Genomic DNA, 21,230 nt, shown 5'->3' with positions numbered 1-21,230 from the left:
ATGCCGCGTCATCAGATTCTTTTAACTGATTGGCTCCCCTGATGGCATATTTTCACCATAAAGCATGATGGATGCTTTATTGATGATGACTGTAGCCACCACTGAGGTCACCAAGGTCCAGACTTTTTTCAGATGGGTTTCTAATAAAATTCGTGCAATAATTGCCTAAAAATAACTGCACGTTGGTGCACCAAAGATACTGCATAACACCAAGATTACCAACTTTCTCATCTGATCACCGGCGCCACTGCTTTACTGCATGTGGAGTAAATGACCTTCCAGTCATGACCACCAAATCCTTACTCACTTTGATTCTGATTATGTCAACAAACCAGCGAGTGAGAGAGAAAATAGAGAGAGAGATAGAATCCACCATACCATGAAACAGGCTAGGTGAGCAATGGGGGTACTGGGAGGGGTCCAAGAGATTAATAATTAATCTCTTGGACAACCTGAATGTCTCAAAAACCTAAATTCCGGGAGTCCTTGTATATACACGTATAATGAAGTTGTGCTGTTCATCAGGGGACGATAGACACTCAAATCCAGCTTTCAGGGAAAGATCATCGTTTATCCCCCCTTTGGCGGACTACTGTCTTTAATATTCTTAACTAACGATGCAACATTGGTCTGCCTCAGGGGGGCGCTGTAGCAAATTAGCTCACCCAGTTGGTCCTTCATAGCCTTGCAACTGTAACTCTGATTACCTCTAAAAAACTTTACAATATGTTACAGTATATTATAGGACACAACATGAACTTCATCATTGAAGTTTCAGTGAAAATTCTAATTCTTTTCCTTCAGTTCAGAGAGTAAACAGTTGAACTGCTTGTTAAAATGAGGTCAGTAACATTTGCAGATAAATATCCACTGACCCTATGTTGACCTTCCTCACTAACACAGATGAACATGGGAAAGCCTGCATCAAATAAAGCCCAGCTGTGGGAAGGGAAGGGATAGAGGACAAAATGAGGAGGCTGAGAGAAAAAGAAAGAGAGACGGTGATGGAGATGAGAGAGGAAGAGCAGGTACTGCCCACTGTGCCCGGAATAGGATTAGCATTACGTCCCTGTGCTGTTCAGCACGCACAAAAACTGACTGACCTGATCACATTTAAACAATGCAGGGCTAATTAACACAGATAGACGGTCTTTAGTGCGTACAGTGGAAACTATGCGCTCAATTTCACAAAACAATCCAAGCATAATTATAGTGTTACAATGTTGTATTAATGTATAAATATATTATTGCACAAAACACATTTTGCTTACGTTTATATCCTGTTTGAGACCCAGTTCTATAATTCAAATGCAAAATGATGCAAACCCAAACACAAAGATGAAACATAATTGTACTACATTATTTTTAATGGACTCAACCTCAGGTTTTTGGACGGCACGGCCATGGCTGACTCTCACTATTCATAACTGAGGTGCTCAGAAGTGTGGCCATGTCTCATTCCAGGGTGGCACTGGCTAACTCTGACCACCCTTTGGCTTTGCTTCTGGCCTCTGGTTCTGGGCTCTGGGGTGGTCAGTCCATTGTTCTAAGAACAGCAGCAGCTTCTTTGTTTGATTTATCTAAGGCAGGAGTGTTCAAACCTTTTGTAAAGAGGGTCGAACCGTAGAGTGTAAAATATTTGAGGGCTGAAATATTATTTACAAACCTTTCATAGATGCTTTCATGATCACTGTATACAAGATGCACAAGGATTACTTTATTGCTAGGTTGCATTTGGATCTGTCAGCGCTTATAATAAATTATTCCATTATTTAAGAGTAACAGCAAAATGGGTAATGTACAAATGATTTCCTATTCAAGTGTTTGTTTGTTCAGACTAGATAACAGTAGAGAAAAATGAATTCATTTTCTGTTTTGTTAGATCTTTACAGATCATGAATGCAGAACCAGTCAGAAATCACTTTATTAAACAATTAGATAAAACAGCACAGCAGTCATGATTGCTTAGTCTTAAAGGGTTAATACTTACTGCACTAAATTAGATGTTTTGATCTGAAAAGAAGTTGGTGCTTTAGTTTTTCTCCTGAATATGTAAGTTAATACTGAACTCATTACAGCCATTTGCTGCGGCTCTCGATTAAAAAGTTCCGTTTTCTATCAAAATCTCCGGCTCTCGGTGTTAGTTTGAGCTTTACGGCTGCAGCCTGGACTAAATTTCAGTCAGCAAATGAAACTGCAGGTCTAGTCAGAAGAGAAAGGCTCTTAAACTTTAGCTAACTTTGTTAAAGCACGGCGGTACGTTACACTGTGATTTTACAGCACCGCTGCCCCCCCATCAGGTGGAAGGAAGAAGTGCAGCATACTGCCTGGAGAGCCACTAATAACCAACTAAAACAGAAGCCGGGGGCAGATTAAAATCTATCCCTGGGCCACATTTGGAACTGGGGTCAGACTTTGGACACCCCTGGTCTACGTCCTTTTCTCACTAAGAGCTTCTTGACAGCTACACAACCTTTCAGAGGTTCTTCTCACAGTGGAAAGATGGACAGAAACACCTGTGGATGTTTTCAGATCTGAAGCAAGAGTGGAGCTTTCTCCTCTCTCTCAGAGTTGACAGCTTTAAGAGCTGCTTATCTGATGGAGTTTTGGTGTCTACCAGGTCTTCCAGGTGGTTGTTAGGAGTCTTATTTTCTCTTTTAATCAGTGTTTGAACTCTAGTTTTGGAAACTCTTTTTTCAAGCAGAATATCTTATATCTAATCTCATCAGAAACATCTCACAAATGAAGCACTTACATCAATTTCTTGCCATTATTACATGAACGCACTACAGTAACTAATAGGAATTGGACGTTCAGCCCTGCTTGAAAAGCAATATAATCATAATCGTATTTATGAATATTTAGCTTTTTTTTTTTTAAAACGCAGCCCTCTGTGTGTGCAACGCCTTCTCTCTCTCTCTCTCTCTCTCTCTCTCTGTCTATTTGCTCTCTCACTCGCTCGCTGAATCATACTTTTAGCTGCTTTAGAAAAGCTAATAAAGGACAGCATTGTCTCTTCCCTCCTTGCCTTTGGCATCAGCTTGTCTAGATTGTCAGAGGAAAGCAGTGGAGTGTGAAATTAAGTTCAGAGACGGATGGAGGGAGAGAGAAAGAGAGCAAGAGAGAGAGAGAGAGAGAAGGAAAGTGCATGTTAATTTTATTTATTCATATTGCACACCCGCAGCTTCGAGAGCAGGGTGGGGGTTGGTGTGTGGGGGTGAGTGTGGGTGGAGGGGGGGGAGGTGTCTGTATGTGACAGAGAAAAACTTGCCACAAGAAGTTTCACAGAGACAGCTGACAGTGGATGAATGCATCCCCCCCCCTCTGTCTTCACTCCTTTACTGTATAGATTAACAAATAAAAAATAAAAAAAACACTCCACCTACACTTCCTGTTTCTCCTGAGCTTCTTCCCTCAGGTTGTCTTTAGCGTTCTCAAAAAAAGACTAAGTTTCCTTTCATCCCACATCCTACTGAACCCCCTCAAACCTGCTACCACTTAAATAAGCATTTATTCCCTTGCTGCTTCTTTAAAGTTAACTGTTTTCATGCGCAGGTTTTAGGCCCACTGTCTCCGCAGCAGTCTTGAGATGGGATTATTTTACACTGGAAAACAGAATTTTACACACAGACGCATCGAAACTTCGCTCACCCTAATTATCTGCTCAGTTATTAAAGGGCTCATAACAGGTAAATCTCAATTTGCCTCCCCCTGTTTTTTTAAATAAAGGGTGTAATTTAGTATGTAAACACTTTAGGTGCCGTTCACTCCCCAGCACATACAGTCTGTACATGTCAACTAAGCTGCAAAACCAGAGCATCTTTTGTCTTTTGGTGTCACAAAAACCATCACATTCACATATACAGGGCCAGACTCACAAACTCGACGGTAACAAAGCTATGCCTTGCAAAATGTGCTGCATGGTAAAAAAGGCCTACTTTATTTGGATTGTGCACTTTAGATGCTTTATATATAGTTACATTCAGCTAAATATCTACTAAAGTGATCATAATGTTGTTTAACCTTAAATCCTAACCCTAAGCTTAACCTCAACCCAACCCTCACCCTGATCCTAGCCCTAACCCTGGTTCAAATACTAACTGTATATAATCTATAATTTGGATATAATCTACAGGGGACCACAGTGCACAATTTACAAAAAGTAAAACCAAATTATTTATTAAGACACTGTTGAATGCAATATTTTCACCACTGTTTCGCACGAAAGCCAATCAAAATCCTGTACACATTAAAGACCCATGCCAAGTGAAGCTCTGGTTGGCTAGAAATGACACAATGAAAGAGACAAAAAAAGAAACAAAGAAAATGAAAAGTTTTTTTTAGGGAAAATGTTCTGACAAATACTGTTCATTAAATAGGTTCATAACGCTGAACTGAACGAATCGGTTTACAAATAACGAATGTGAACGCGAGCCGTTTTTCAGATGCTGCACGGGGCTTCAGTAGCCACAGCCAAGCATGCCTGGTGCTAGCAGTAGAGACGGAACTGCAGAAGTTGGTTTATTTGAGCATTTGAAACACAAAAGAATGTTGAACAGTGCAGTCAATGAGAGCATTACTGAAAAACGTGAAAGCTATGTATGTTTGCTAAAGCTAAATGTTTTGTGTTTCTGAGCTTTCAGAGCTGTACGTGATCTCTGGACACACAAACCAAGTAGACAGTCAAACGCAGAATGGTTTACTTAGATGTTTACATTAAATAATTTTCTTTTCAAATGAAAGGAAGATATTTGGGTTTAGTTCAGTTACTTACTGTGTTTTGAGTTTTTAGAGTTGCACTATTTCACTGGACAAACATCAAGTTTAATGAAAAACATCAGACTGAAAGACAGTGACTAACATGTTGTTATTTTTAGTTGTATTTCTTTTACAGGTCAGAAAAGAGGTCATTAAAAGATGTTGGCTGAATATTGCACTTTGAGCCAGCACTTTTGTTTGCATTACAGTTTTTTTCTGGTGTTGTCACAGTAACGGCAGTACAGGTTATTCTGAAGGTTTTTTCCAATGCAGAACCTGTTTTATTTTCCAGTAATCAGAATGAATCCATTTTGTGGTTTTGACCTGCTGTATAAGTTAATATTTTCATTAGCGTGAGCTGAACTTTGAACTAGTTCATTTTCATCATTATGAGCTGAACTTTGAACTAGTTCATTTTCATTAGCATAAGCTGAACTTTGAACTAGTTCATTTTCATTAGCATAAGCTGAACTTTGAACTAGTTCATTTTCATTACTATGAACTGAAATTTGAACTAGTTCATTTTTATTACTATGAACTGAAATTTAAACTAGTTCATTTTCATTACTATGAACTGAACTTTGAACTAGTTCATTTTCATTACTATGAACTGAAATTCAAACCAGTTCATTTTCATTAGTATGAACTGAACTTTGAACTAGTTCATTTTCATTACTATGAACTGAAATTTGAACTAGTTCATTTTCATTAGTATGAGCTGAACTAGTTCATATTCAGTGTCAACGGCTTCAACACTGTTAACCATTTTAAAATGAAATTTCAGCATGAAAGATTTTATTTTTCATTGGTAAGAATTGCAATTTCACTAAAAAATATTTAATGAACATGAATTAATCACTTAGTGGTTAGAGCTGGGTGCTATGAGCAAAAATGTTATGATAATATTCTTATCATTCAATATCGATGCATATCGCGATAAATGTCTAATATATTTTAAGAACGAAAACAGATTATTTTCGGCTATGCTAAAACGTTTAGTTTGTCAACAACGTCAGTTACAATACGGACAGCAAACATTAGCAGACTCTGTAGGTCACTGCCATCACTCCTACCAGATCCATGTCAGAGCAGATCACAGTATTCAAACAACAGCTAGCAGATGTCTGGATTTCTCTATTCTATCATAGTAGTGTTGAGGGGTGGAAGAAGCGCAATATATCTGCACTACGCTTACTGTGTAAAGGCATAAACTGCAGTGTGAATCTCTCACCACCAGACAAACAGAGTAGACCCTTTAGGTATGTTTAAATTGAAATCAGCACTTTTTTGTCTTGTTTAGCTGTATTTAGATGGTTTACTGGAGAAAATTACCGCCAGGGTGGTTCAGCCGTTATTTCTTGCAGAATTATGTTGTGTTATGAATGACTACAAGCGGTAGAACTCGCTAGTAATTCTTGGTCATGAATGAGCAAACATGTCACTTGGTGTTACTGCATTACCACCTTCTTTGCTCTTAATATCACACTAAAGTCTGATCCATGGCATCTACATACACAGCAGTTATATTTACAGAATTATTAATATAGCCTTGCATTATTTCTGCAGTTGGTATTATAGCACAGGATTAACATAACTTGGGGTTATTTGTTTGGAATTTTTATAGGATTCATATAATATGAGGCTATTTGAATTGAAATTATTTCTACGAATCGGTTAACATAACTCGAGGCTATTTCTGTGCCGATTTTGTTTACATCTCAACCAGTTTACAAACTGCGTTAGTGTGTTGTAGTGTAAGTTTAATGTTTTCTGAGATACATTTTGTGTTTATCATTATTTCATATATCCTACATTTGCCTCTGTCAGTAAAGGTACTGGCTGATAAACTGCTCTTCCATTGTTCTGATAAGTCTGCATCCTCAAAGTCACGCAGCCTCAGGACGGAATTCTAACGCACCTGCTGTGTGCGCTTCCCGAAGACCAGCTAATATAATGCTCTTGCTCCCATGAACACCATGAACACATCTGTGCTTGTGGTGTTGATTTTATCAAGATGTGTCGACAGACTCGGAGCGGTCAGGACACAGTGATGAATGTAGAGGAAGATGATGATGTATGTCCAGCCATTACAGGGTGAAATGATGACCGTTTAGGACTAATGGGAATTCTCACGTCTTATTACATTTATGCAAGGAGTTCAGAGACCAATCTGTCTGTTTAGCAGAGAGAGAAACATGAGAAGACATTAAAGCCCTAGATGAGCCATATTGGTTTTAATTGGGTTGTTTCTGTAATTTACGTGATTAGTGATTAGTTTTTATCCAGTATGAATCTGTAGTTTGTCTAGTTCCTGCAGTCTGACAGTGATAATTGTGCAGTGAATTTAATCCAGTATGAATCTGTAGTTTGTCTAGTTCCTGCAGTCTGACAGTGATAATTGTGCAGTGAATTTAATCCAGTATGAATATGTAGTTTGTCTAGTTCCTGCAGTCTGACAGTGATAATTGTGCAGTGAATTTAATCCAGTATGAATATGTAGTTTGTCTAGTTCCTGCAGTCTGACAGTGATAATTGTGTAGTGAATTTAATCCAGTATGAATCTGTAGTTTGTCTAGTTCCTGCAGTCTGGCAGTGATAATTGTGCAGTGAATTTAATCCAGTATGAATCTGTAGTTTGTCTAGTTCCTGCAGTCTGAAGTGATAGTTGTGGGGTGAATTTAATCCAGTATGAATATGTAGTTTGTCTAATTCCTGCAGTCTGACAGTGATAATTGTGTAGTGAATTTAATCCAGTATGAATCTGTAGTTTGTCTAGTTCCTGCAGTCTGACAGTGACAATTGTGTAGTGACTTTAATCCAGTATGAATCTGTAGTTTGTCTAGTTCCTGCAGTCTGACAGTGATAATTGTGCAGTGAATTTAATCCAGTATGAATCTGTAGTTTGTCTAGTTCCTGCAGTCTGACAGTGATAATTGTGCAGTGAATTTAATCCAGTATGAATCTGTAGTTTGTCTAGTTCCTGCAGTCTGAAGTGATAGTTGTGGGGTGAATTTAATCCAGTATGAATATGTAGTTTGTCTAATTCCTGCAGTCTGACAGTGATAATTGTGTAGTGAATTTAATCCAGTATGAATCTGTAGTTTGTCTAGTTCCTGCAGTCTGACAGTGATAATTGTGCAGTGAATTTAATCCAGTATGAATCTGTAGTTTGTCTAGTTCCTGCAGTCTGAAGTGATAGTTGTGGGGTGAATTTAATCCAGTATGAATATGTAGTTTGTCTAATTCCTGCAGTCTGACAGTGATAATTGTGTAGTGAATTTAATCCAGTATGAATCTGTAGTTTGTCTAGTTCCTGCAGTCTGACAGTGATAATTATGCAGTGAATTTAATCCAGTATGAATCTGTAGTTTGTCTAGTTCCTGCAGTCTGAAGTGATAGTTGTGGGGTGAATTTAATCCAGTATGAATATGTAGTTTGTCTAATTCCTGCAGTCTGACAGTGATAATTGTGTAGTGAATTTAATCCAGTATGAATCTGTAGTTTGTCTAGTTCCTGCAGTCTGACAGTGACAATTGTGTAGTGACTTTAATCCAGTATGAATCTGTAGTTTGTCTAGTTCCTGCAGTCTGACAGTGATAATTGTGCAGTGAATTTAATCCAGTATGAATCTGTAGTTTGTCTAGTTCCTGCAGTCTGACAGTGATAATTGTGCAGTGAATTTAATCCAGTATGAATCTGTAGTTTGTCTAGTTCCTGCAGTCTGAAGTGATAGTTGTGGGGTGAATTTAATCCAGTATGAATATGTAGTTTGTCTAATTCCTGCAGTCTGACAGTGACAATTGTGTAGTGACTTTAATCCAGTATGAATCTGTAGTTTGTCTAGTTCCTGCAGTCTGACAGTGACAATTGTGTAGTGACTTTAATCCAGTATGAATCTGTAGTTTGTCTAGTTCCTGCAGTCTGACAGTGATAATTGTGCAGTGAATTTAATCCAGTATGAATCTGTAGTTTGTCTAGTTCCTGCAGTCTGACAGTGATAATTGTGTAGTGAATTTAATCCAGTATGAATCTGTAGTTTGTCTAGTTCCTGCAGTCTGAAGTGATAGTTGTGGGGTGACTTTAATCCAGTATGAATCTGTAGTTTGTCTAGTTCCTGCAGTCTGACAGTGATAATTGTGCAGTGAATTTAATCCAGTATGAATCTGTAGTTTGTCTAGTTCCTGCAGTCTGACAGTGATAATTGTGCAGTGAATTTAATCCAGTATGAATCTGTAGTTTGTCTAGTTCCTGCAGTCTGACAGTGATAATTGTGCAGTGAATTTAATCCAGTATGAATCTGTAGTTTGTCTAGTTCCTGCAGTCTGACAGTGATAATTGTGCAGTGAATTTAATCCAGTATGAATCTGTAGTTTGTCTAGTTCCTGCAGTCTGACAGTGATAATTGTGCAGTGAATTTAATCCAGTATGAATCTGTAGTTTGTCTAGTTCCTGCAGTCTGACAGTGATAATTGTGCAGTGAATTTAATCCAGTATGAATCTGTAGTTTGTCTAGTTCCTGCAGTCTGACAGTGATAATTGTGCAGTGAATTTAATCCAGTATGAATCTGTAGTTTGTCTAGTTCCTGCAGTCTGACAGTGATAATTGTGCAGTGAATTTAATCCAGTATGAATCTGTAGTTTGTCTAGTTCCTGCAGTCTGACAGTGATAGTTGTGGGGTGACTTTAATCCGGTGTGAATGTGGAGTGTGTGTAGTATATGTAGCCATAATTGTGGAGTAGATGACCTTCTGTAATTGTCTGAACCTTGAACTCTCTCAGCTCACAATGAGTACTGCAATAACAAAGCCTGTTAATAGATGCTGTATGTTGTTATTGTTATTGAGTTTGTCCTGTGGTGTGACACTGAAAAATAAGTTATAACCTTTCAGGTATAAAATTAGAGGTAACTACACAGATACTTCATCCCCAATCAGGCAATAAACTATTGCACAGTACATTATACAACTTCCTCTGGGAAAACAAATCCAGCTCCGATAGTGCTACAGGCATACTTGCAGAAAGACAAGACAGAACAGCTAGCAGGAAGGAAAGTGGGAAAGGTTAAAGAGAGAGAAAGACAAACCATTAGTGAGATCCAGTTTGAAAAGCTCATTAAAAATACTAAAAATAATCATTTACTGGCAATGCTAACATTACTAACAGGCCTAATTGAAAGAAGGCCAGTGCTAGTGACCACGTCGCAAATGAAATCATGCTACGTGAATCCCATTAAATTCAATTCATCATTAGCCACCGGTAGCATTGCAGGTTTTTCTTTAAATCATGTTTCCAGCATCTGTCACTAACAATCAATATCTCAGGTTCTGCTAGCTGAGGTGTGTTAAACAGCCTGAGGGCAGTACTTCAGTGCAGTTTTAGCTTGTTAGCTTTGTCTGTGTTATAACAGAAAACTATTGGGCAGAGTTTTCACAGCAGCTTGAGACGTTTCCTGTTAGCTAACTCTAATCTAACTCGGAGAGCTCGGTCTCTGGACTCTGTATCCCTGCATTCCATGAGAATTCTTCAAACGCACTCAGAGCACTGAAGATTTCATATGGATCCGACTGATATTTCGCAGCAGAATCACCTGCATTACTTAGACCCCAACATGATCTCAGAACTTCTTTGTGATGGATTGTGGCAGAATACACTGCTAATAAGGGTTCCCCCAAATTCCTGTAGTGCATTTTCTTTTAACGTCCGGAGTACAATCAATGACACCAGCAGAACAAGGGAGCTGGTGAAACGCCTCTGTTAGCTAGCAGAACAGTTTGGGCAATGTGTTCTATACACATGACTCACATCTACATGCTTAACTGCAGTTTGGGGGATTTTTTAGCCATGCTAGCCTAGCCACATGCTAACAAGAAGTCCCTGTTGATGAGCACAACATCGCCTCCTACTTTGAGCTCCACCATCATGAGACACATTGATTTGGTTTAACTTCAGTCTCAGTTCCCATCCTAATCCAGTCTACATTCACCACACATTCTTTTGGTCCCTAGAGGTTGCCAGTATGAGGAGGAGGCCACCTAAAATGACAATTTTTAATAGATTTTTAATAATAAATCCCAAGCTACCCAGTTATTAAATAGAGATTTATTCAGTTTCATGCTTTCTTAGCAGGCTGTAGTTGGCCACAGCCATGCCGAACAAAGAGTTCTAATAATTCACTTTATTTTGACTGACTCAGTATTTTAAAAAATATCATATATATGTGTGTGTGTGTATACATATCGCTGGTGTCTGAACAAAACTTCATATTTCCATTTTTTCAGTTTTTGACATAATTTCAAAATACCTGCTGTTCTATACATTGTGTGTAAATTTAATTATGATTGGACAAATAGAAATGGCCCAAAAAGGCTTGGAAACATTTCTGCTTACATTAAAAGTAAAGTAGGTTTTTCCTGTAAAGTTATCATTTTGGAGATATGTTTTCTTCCAACAACAGTGGTATATAAAATCAACCAAAACATGTCATTTGACCAGGGGTGCCCAAGCTATTGCATACAATTCTGTATGCACAGGCCACTTATGTCCTTTTTATTATAGATTTTTTAACCATTTAAAACATTTAAACAAACTTTCATAATAAATGGACCAACAGAAATGGTTCAAAAGGACATAGAATAAGATGGAGTTACTTTGACTTGCATTGAACGTCAGTAATGATTTTCCCTTCTTCTGCAATATTTCTTTTTTGGCTAGTTTGGTTCCGCCAGCGCCAGTATACACACGATATATACATCCCTCACTGTATTTTTTATTTATTTCTTATTTTTTAAGAGCAATGGCTTTCCCCCCTCAGGACGTAACTGATTACGCCATTATGTACTTTTAAGCATCTGCATTCATTAACGAGTAAATACATTATTAACACCATTTTAATTGAAGTGTCATTTACACTGCCAGTGTTTTTTTTCCCTTGCTGTAACCAAAATGACAACTGGAAAACGAACAGATGGTGTTTTTTTTTTCCTTCTTTTCTTCATGTTTAGTCATTTGGCCTTTTGTGGGGGAGCCAAGGTGATTTTATGACATAATGGTATAATTACCTAGGGTATAAAATCCTTCTGCATCTTAATACTATCTGCAGATGCCAAAAAAGAAAAAAAAAAAAACATAATGCAGCAAAGTAGGCTGAAGGTTATGGATTATTACTCATCTGTACACTTTGTTCTTTGGGAAAATTACACAGAGTGATTTACTGTTCTTTTGCTGTTAGACCCACTTCATTTAACTTCCAGTCAAAACGGCCATTAAGTGCAAGTTATTCGTTTTTCAGCATCAAGAAAAAGGAAGAAAATGTTCACCTTTCAGTGTTTACTGTGTCCTTTACCTTTACTACAGCTTCCATTCTTGTCAGGAAACTCACTTTAGTGAGTTCAAAGAAATTTTCAACACATCCAAAGTTCAGCCTTAGAAGTTGGTTTCACTTCCTGCGCATCACCATCCAACTAACATTCAGTGATGGTTCAGCCTGGACTCTGGGCTGGTCAGTCCTTTGCTGTTTCTTTTCTCAGTATGAGCTTTTTAACAGCTACACATCCTTTCAGACTCATAGTGTTGAGGGTCCTCTGGACAGAAACACCTGTGGATGTTTTTAGATCTGAATTGAAAGTGGAGCTTGATTTTCTCCTCTTTGTCAAAGATGAAAGCTTTAAGGGCTGTTTATCTGATGGGGACAGTGTTGGTGCTCTTGGTTTGGTTTCTATGAAGCTTTTAATCACGTTTTGGAATGTTTTTTCCTTCCTTGTGCAAGTGGATAATTTTATATCTAATCTGTAAAATGTCTCCTGAGCTTGTACTTAAAGGCCATGAGTGTAAATTAGTGGAAAACACAGCTACTACCTACTGATTACATTAACAAAACGGCACAAAATTGAAACTTTCAGGTGTTTTGCGGGTAAATTATGTAAATGACATGGCAGTAAATGATACTCTTTGCAGTCTTTTATAAATAGCATAGCAAAAAACAGTGAAGAAACACTGAGGAAATGCAAAGCCATTACTTTAGACATTACTAAACTACAATAGATAACATTATCATGCATATTAGCATGGATTTGCACTTTCTAACTGGTGTAAACAAGCCGATAGATGAGGAATTTGAAAATACTGCCTTAAGACAGCATTAGCCTGTGCTGTCTTGGCTCAGGTGTTTTCCCCCAGTGTATTCTCATTCTCTGACTCAGCGATGTTGTGATATGGCTCCTTTTTATCAATATTGACAAACCCGCGTTATGAATGTTAACACATCGCTTCAATCCAATCCAGCATTCCAATATCCACGTCCGTTGTTCTAACACGTCCTCGGCCTCATTCCCATGTGTACAAGCTGACGGTGTCACAAATATTGGGACGTCTCGCGTGGCGAGGCTTGTGGGTAAATGAAAATGATTTTCTGCCAGGCTGCAGATAGACACATTACAGTCTGCAGAATCCGTATGGATTTTACATTTGCAGTAATGAGAAGGCCAAGCCTGCCGCCTCCTTTCCAAAATATGAATCTATTTTAACCGGCCAATTTTCCAGGCTTTACTCGGCTAGTGAGCCCACGGCACAAACAAGCATGAAGCAATCACGCCACACATACATACAGATGCGATATTGTTCTGCGATCTGAATTAAAAACTAAATAAAGCACTGTGACGGCTGAGAAATGACTCTCTTTCTTCCTCTGTATGTTTCTCTCTCTCTCTCTCACCCTTTTTCCCTCTCTCATTAACCTTTAGAAATTTAGTTATTATTGTCGCTCCGCTGCACATTTAATGTACATCTATACCTGTCTTCAAACACATGCAGATGTGCAACATGCAGAGTGGTTTGGTGTGTAATGGCTCATTGTAGAGGCTCAGATGTCTTTACAGTGGTGGTGATAGGAACCAGGGCTCCCAATGTCTGCAACACAAATATAGACATTTTATCTACCATCCAAAAGCACCAGTGAACCTACATGAGATTTACATGGAGTGTGGATGATTGTAAACACTGATTTCTAACCCTTGTGTGGTGTTCGAGTGCGTGGGATCCATTTTCACTGTTTACCAAAAGAAACAATCATGCGATTTAGCAATATTTCATCCTCAGATTCCTTGGCCTTTGCTTATTTTCTGTGAAGAACATATAAAGTAACCCATTTTCAGTGCCTTCACACTGTACAGCCCCTACACATTTATATTACACATGTGGTGTTGGGCTGAACCCGCGGGGTGTAAAGTGTGTGTGTGTGTGTGTGTGTGTGTGTGTGTGTGTGTGTGAGAGGGCAGACAATATGGACAGGCTGCTGACTGGCTACAGCTGCTAAAGGCAAACCCTATGCTGGCCACTGATGTTCGTGATGTTTTAAACATTTGGTATTTTTACATAAATGGTTTTAGCTGCATTGACTTTAGAATTAAGCATTTCACACCAAACCACTCTGAATGACTGTTTCCATTTCAACCAATTAATTACACAGGAATTTTGAACAATACGTGGAATGCCCCTTTACGATGAGCATCTAAAAATCATGCCGAAGCATCTCAACATGACTTCTATGCAGGATAATGTAACATGATCGAGAAAACATTATAATAATTGAGCTACTTTAACACTGACTTTACCAGATAGCAGGGAACTAACAGCTAATGGTCACTCATACAGCTTACTTTCTATGTAACTCCTCATTCTCAAGATCTTTCCTCTTTTAGTCCTCAGTGCTTATTAGCATGTCTGGATGATGTGATATACATTACTGATCATGCTCTTTGGCAGATTCTGTAAAATAGCGCATAGAATGTCTTTGTGTACCAACTGGGACTAAGGCAGATAAACAAATTCACTGCAGAGTATAATGATGTTTTTCCACTGCACATCCAACAATGCGAACTGACCCAAACACGAACCTACTGAGCTTACGGTTGTAGTTCTAGTTCATTTTACACCTGCTTAAAGGAGACAGCTGGAACCATTATAATAACTACAATTAGCGATTTAATGGTCTTTTGTGATGTTTTATGTCACTCTACAGCATCAAATTTAACCAATTTCTATATGAAAAATATATATATGGACATGTCATTTTATATATTTGCCAAAATGCATCCAAACACTGTACAAAACATGATTGACCTAATTGAACTTAAATACATTTCTTTTAAAACATATACTATGAACTTTACTGTTTCACTCTGTGAAAATGCAGTTATGACTTGATATCTTGTTTATTTGAAATACATATTGTGTGAGCACCTTTTTACCACATACATGCATGGTTAGTATACAGTCAGTACCATTCAATCAGAAGTAAAGGTTACGTTCATGCACATTTCTCATGAATCAAGGTACCAACAAGGTAAATGTTCCCTCAAAGGTACGACAGTGGGTTTAGGGCCCAACTGTGTACCTTAAATACGTTTTCCAGGTGAAAGGTCTTTGTACCTTTTCATAATCTAATGTTTTAAATCAGAACAATGAAATAAAAAGCCTGGAGACGAGACGGGGTGTGTGCAAAATATCACTTCAGTGGATTATGGTAAAAGTGTGTTCTCTCACTAAAAGGTACTCAGACGTACCCGTGAGGGTCCCACCCCTGTGACAAGAGGGGAACTGCCCCAGTGACAGTTTAGTACTTTTTTTTTCTGAGAGTGCATGTGTATTTAGTTATGTCTATTAACTTTGTTAAAACTACGTACCGTTGAAAAATACAGTAAGAATAATTAAATTAATAAAATATTCATCATTTAATAAAATAAATTATAAATATATTTAACAAACATGTTTTTGGGCCAATATATATTTTTGATAAATTTGAAATATGTATTTTTCCCATATGGGTTACTCTGCATTCTAGTTAGTTTAACCTACTGGCTGATATGAGGCAAAGTACTGCACAGTTCAGCATTCATATCAATGTTTACATTTACAAAGATCAAACAAAACTGATATATTTTCAGCATTCCATGCTGGTCTAAGCTGGTCTGAGCTGGGTGACCAGCATACCGGCATCCAAAACACAATATATGCTGGTTTTGCTGATCAGCTTAACAACTTCCTGCATACCAGCATTCAAAACACAACATATGCTGTTTTTGGAGCAGAGGCTTATGTCAGCTTATGTTGTACTCTTGTGTGAAAGTCTTTGGCTAAATCTGTTAGCTTCAGCTGTAGCGACAGAGGATCACTCAGTGGGACTTATAGCAGCTCAACCTGCTTTGAAAGATGGAAAACTGATGAAAGATGTTAGTAAAATCCATGACATATTTAGATGCATGTGACATTACAGACTTGAACATAACAAGATTTTACCATTATTGCCAGTGTTTTGTCTGTTATGTTTAATTTTATGGAGTTTATCCCCAGTTTACCCCCTTTGCTCAGTGCTATGCTGGTCTGAGTGGATAGTTTTAAACACCTCAGTGTCACTGCTGGACTGAGAATAGCTTTTATAATTGCTTATAAGTAGTTATAGTATGCATAACACTATAAAACAAGGGTATAGAACTTTGAATGCAGTATATCATCTGCTCATAAGAACAGCATAAGTGTGAATGTTGCAATGCACTATAACACACTGTTTCAAGGCTCTGGTACAAGCTTTAGGTCAGGGGACGGCAACATGCGGCTCTTATACTGCTCTATTGCGGCTCTATAGCAGAACTAGATTTGTAGCTAAAAATAAAATAATCCTCCTTGGCTGTATAATAAAGCCCTGCTGATCGTTCAAACACCGTTTTAACAATAAATGGTCTTAACACTGCTAATAACTGCTAATTCACCCTTTAGCCCTGAGGGTTGGCATGTAGACTGCTGGTTACTCAGCAATGCTGACAAGAACCTGGCCTAGGTAGTAGGTAACCAAACAGCAAAGAGAATAGTTTAAGATGGACATAGATCATTTAAGGACGAATCGACTTATTTGCATTTTGAATCCCTCCAGCTGCTTCCCCGGTACATTTAATCTGCAAGGAGAAACAGTCAAACACTAAAAGGTCACGAGGCTAAGGTCAGCTGTTCACCAGGATCTTCTCGTTCCACCTTAAATTGTGCAGCACTTGCGTTTGCATTTAAAGTGGAACGGGCCAGTTAGAACAAGAAGCTGGATGATGAGCAGCTGACCTTCGCAAAAAAAAAAAGCTTTGTAAAAAGTCGCAGGTTAAGAGATTTTACGAGGAACTATTCTACTTCTCCTGCCAGAGATGTGAAGGAGCTATAGCTGAGCTTAGAGCAGAGCAAAGTAAGTCTGCGTTTATTATGCCTATTTTTTTGTCTATATTAGGACATCAGCACATACCGAGACATATTCACAGCCAAGATGATAAAACGCTACTTATGTTGATAAAGTCAACATAAAATATCCTGGCTACCAAGGTGGCTCCATTTTTTGTAGGTGTAGGTCAACACCCAGGTAAGTTTAATCACTTCTGCCACCAACAATTATGGGAGAATAGGAGAAGATCATGCATAGAGTGAGACAACAAGGGCTGGTTTTAATACTTGGTCCTTGGTTCTGCTTCAAATGTGTTTTTACCGGTGCTAGACTACAGCATTTAAACTAGACTGTTAGCTCAGAGAGCTGCTTTATTTTAGCCAGTACTTAACAAAGTAAACCCATATGGAAAAACATATAATCCAAATGTATTTATCAAATTCATCTTTCCAGCGCATTATATTTTTTTTAACAGAGTGTAGTTTTAAGAAATGTTACAGGCATAACTAAACATACATAAACTGAATGAACGGCACTGCCGTCTGTTTTGCTTTGTACGCTGCATTAACCGCGTATGGACGCAGACATGAAAGACACATAACATGTATTTTAAACAAACAAGGTTTCAAATCACTGAACTGCATATTCACAGTGTATCAACACCTACAACACTTGCTTTTGCCAGGTTAAAGGTTCATTTGTTGGTATTTAATATTAAGATACTGGAATATTAATACATTTTTAAAGGTCTTCCAAACTGTGAAGAGCATTAGACACGCATTTTGGCTTTTTTTCTGCAATTTGAAATGCATTTCTATAAATTCTATAAAATCACATACACTTATTTTCATATGGCACAATTCTTTGTGTAATCATTTCCCATGCATTTTAAAATATATTTGGTTAATATGGGCTGGGTGTCCTTTCCGTGTAGCGTTTGCATGATCTTCCCGTGTCCGTGTGGTTTTCCTCCAAGTACTCCAGTTTCCTCCCACAGTCCAAAGACATGCAGTCAGGCAAACTGGACATGCTAAATGGACTCTTCTGCCCAGTGAGCGCTGGGATAGGCTCAGCAACCCAGGAGGATAACCGGCTCAGAAAATATGTGCGTGTGTGTGTGTGAATGTATTCTAAAATAGATTTTAGTGTTTAAATGCATTTCGGCATGGACTGCAATGTATTTGTAATATATGAAAACACATGTCCATATATTTTTTCCATGTGGGAATGACAGCTGTCTTGTTTGGGAATATGGCTAATGCTAACTATGCTTTGAACCGACCGCTAATTTAAGCCTTAAACAAGGCAGCTAACGGATAACGTAGCACTCTGTGCTAACAGTAAATGACAGCTGCCTTGTTCAGGACTAACTAACTATGGCTGCTAATTCAAGCCTTAAACAAGTGCTGAATTTGGAAGATAGAGCAACATATTCACGCTGTATTACCAGTTGGATCTGTATTACCAGTTGGATCCTTATTACCAGTTGGATCTGTATTACCAGTTGGATCCTTATTACCAGTTGGATGTAATAACTTCACTTAAAGCCTGTAACAGTCTGGCATAAAACTATACACATTGTTATAGTGCATTACTACATCAGAGTCTACAATGTTCTTATGAACAGACTTTATAATGCGTTATGAAACGTGACTTCATGAAGTCACATTACATTATGCTTTACAAAGTGTTATGCATGTCATTAGAATCATTTCAGAGACATCACACCAGCTTATGCCAGGTATTATAAATTGTATGTTATATAACACTTCACAATAGTGTGTTATAAATACAGAATTTCTAGGAAGTTAGAAATTAGTGCAAATTTCTGGTGTACCAGTACAGTGCTACCTGTGTTATCCACCCCAAAGTAAGATCTTTGATGCTGTGATGTAACGCTAATTTTCCTGGACCATAAATTAAATAGCTCCACTGACTGGTGGCGTAACGTTGAGCCCATCTCATGCATGTTGATCCACATACAGCAGTTCATTCCTGTCTCTCTTTTTAGAACGGGTGTCAAACATTTGGCAGTTCTTAGACACTGCAGTTGCTAACAAGCCTGTGTTTGAGCGCAGAGGCCCTTGACCGAGTTTTCATCTTGTTGAATCCGTTCGCAATGCAAGGCCTGCACTGAATTTCATTTGTTCTAGCAGAAGGTCCCCTGTAGGCCCCACTGCCTGTCCACTCGTTTATGACAGGCAGCCAGTAGCTGCTACATTTAGGAACTTACTGACTCTTCCCTAGGCTTCTTTTTTTTAAACATGACCACGCTGTCATATCTGTCAAACAATGCTGAGGAAATTCTTGCATCATTTATGTCACCGGTTACTCACAGCAACCAAGCCAAATGGCATTCTTCTCACAATATTTACTCGAGCTTTGCTCTTTTACTAAGTGACTGTATCTGTGATAATTCAAAGCAGTGACCTTCGAACAGGCCACTGTGGTCAGAGTAACTGCACAGGAACCGGACACACAGGCCATGACACGGCCCAAATGCTGTCCACTTTTTGCTGCTCCTCTCTCCATCATTAGGGGGCAGTGTGAATCTTTACAAAGAACAGCTTAACTGTGGTCAGAAGGACAGCAGTGGTGCTAAACAAAACTGAAAAGGGCAAACAGTGTTTCTTACTTGAGGAAGGTAAACAACACAAAACAGAATGATTCCTCTGCATTTAAACTGCAGGAGGTGCACAGATTTTTTTTAATGTCTGCATGATTAAGTGGTTGAGATGTAAACAAAGTCATTCAGCGTGGTTTGGTGTGAAATGGTTCATTGTAGAGACTCACATTTCTTTGCAGTGGGGGTGATAGGAACCAGGGGTCACAAGCATGGCCATTTTATTTGCTCTCTAACACCACCAGTGAATCCACATGTGTCTTCTGAGTTGTTATATGTAATGAAGATGGTAAAATAGTGCTCAATCTGAAAAAATATGTTTTCTTTAGCGACTGTTTTGCCTCATAATGCCCTAAATGCATGGATTTCAAAAATGTACGTTTTAGGCTAAAACCTAAAAAAAAAAAAGAAAAAACAGTGTCTCAGACATCAGGTAGAGCATTTACAACCAACTGTGACTGGACTAATCACAATCTGAGTATCTAAACCTAGATTAATTGCAGTTTGAGTATATAAACTTGGATTAATCTCGGCATGAATGTTTAAACCTGGATTAATCAAAGCCTGAGAATGTAAACCTGGATCAATCACAGTCTGAGTATCTAAACCTGGATCAATCATAGTCTGAGTATCTAAACCTGGATTAATCCCAGTCTCAGTACCTAAATCTGGATTAATCACAGTGTGAGTATCCAAACCCAGATTAATCACAGCCTTAATCCATGTTTATCTATTCAGTATTAATCACAGCCTGAGCATCTAAATCTGGATTAATCACAGCCTGAGCATCTAAATCTGGATTAATCACAGTCTGAGTATGTAAATCTGGATTAATCACAGTCTAAGTATCTAAACCTGGATTAATCACAGTCTCAGTATCTAAATCTGGATTAATCACAGTGTGACTATCCAAACCCAGATTAACGTGTATAGGAGTATAGGAGCGTGGATTAATCACAGCCTGAGCATCTAAATCTGGATTAATCACAGTCTGAGTATGTAAACCTGGATTATTCAGTCTGAGTATCTAAATCTGGATTAATCACAGTCTGAGTATGTAAACCTGGATTATTCAGTCTGAGTATCTAAATCTGGATTAATCACAGTCTGAGTATGTAAAACTGGATTATTCAGTCTAAGTATCTAAATCTGGATTAATCACAGTCTGAGTATGTAAAACTGGATTATTCAGTCTGAGTATCTAAATCTGGATTAATCACAGTCTGAGAAACTAAACCTGGATTTATCACAGCCTGAGTATCTAAATGTGAATCAATCACAATCTGAGAACCTAAACCCAGGATTAATCACAGCCTGAGAATCTAACATCATCTTTAGAGCAGGTTAAAAACTTTTTTGTCTAAATGATTATTTTCCTTCACACACAAAAGTAAATTCAAAGATTGGTCCACTTACAAGTTCAAGACAGCAGTCCAGACAAGCCATTTTCTTCTTAGGGCAATCAAATAACAGAAGCCATATCGCCCCCTACACTTCCTGTAGTGTATTGCAATCTGACAGAATGACTAGATCATATGAACATTATAGAGCACTTTTAAATGACACAATAGAAGTCATATCGCCCCCTACACTTCCTGTAGTGTATTGCAATCTGTAAGAGTGACTGTGTGGATCATATGAACATTATAGAGCTTT

The 21,230-nt window shown here is 38.2% G+C and overlaps 1 long non-coding RNA gene across 1 annotated transcript in view; it reads right to left on the bottom strand.

Annotated features, from left to right (window-relative positions):
* LOC108427437 overlaps window positions 1–21,009 on the bottom strand; it is a 66,591-nt gene extending 45,582 nt beyond the window's left edge. The window contains exon 1 of the long non-coding RNA XR_005129330.1: window positions 20,991–21,009. This is a non-coding gene — a long non-coding RNA (uncharacterized LOC108427437). The remainder of the gene's footprint in view (window positions 1–20,990) is intronic.
* Window positions 21,010–21,230: the final 221 nt, after the last annotated feature.

Source organism: Pygocentrus nattereri, chromosome 22 (genome assembly GCF_015220715.1).
Source record: "Pygocentrus nattereri isolate fPygNat1 chromosome 22, fPygNat1.pri, whole genome shotgun sequence".
In the NCBI taxonomy this organism is placed as follows: Eukaryota; Metazoa; Chordata; class Actinopteri; order Characiformes; family Serrasalmidae; genus Pygocentrus; species Pygocentrus nattereri.
Note: the sequence above shows the minus strand (reverse complement) of the source record. Positions and strands in the feature narration are given on the sequence as shown.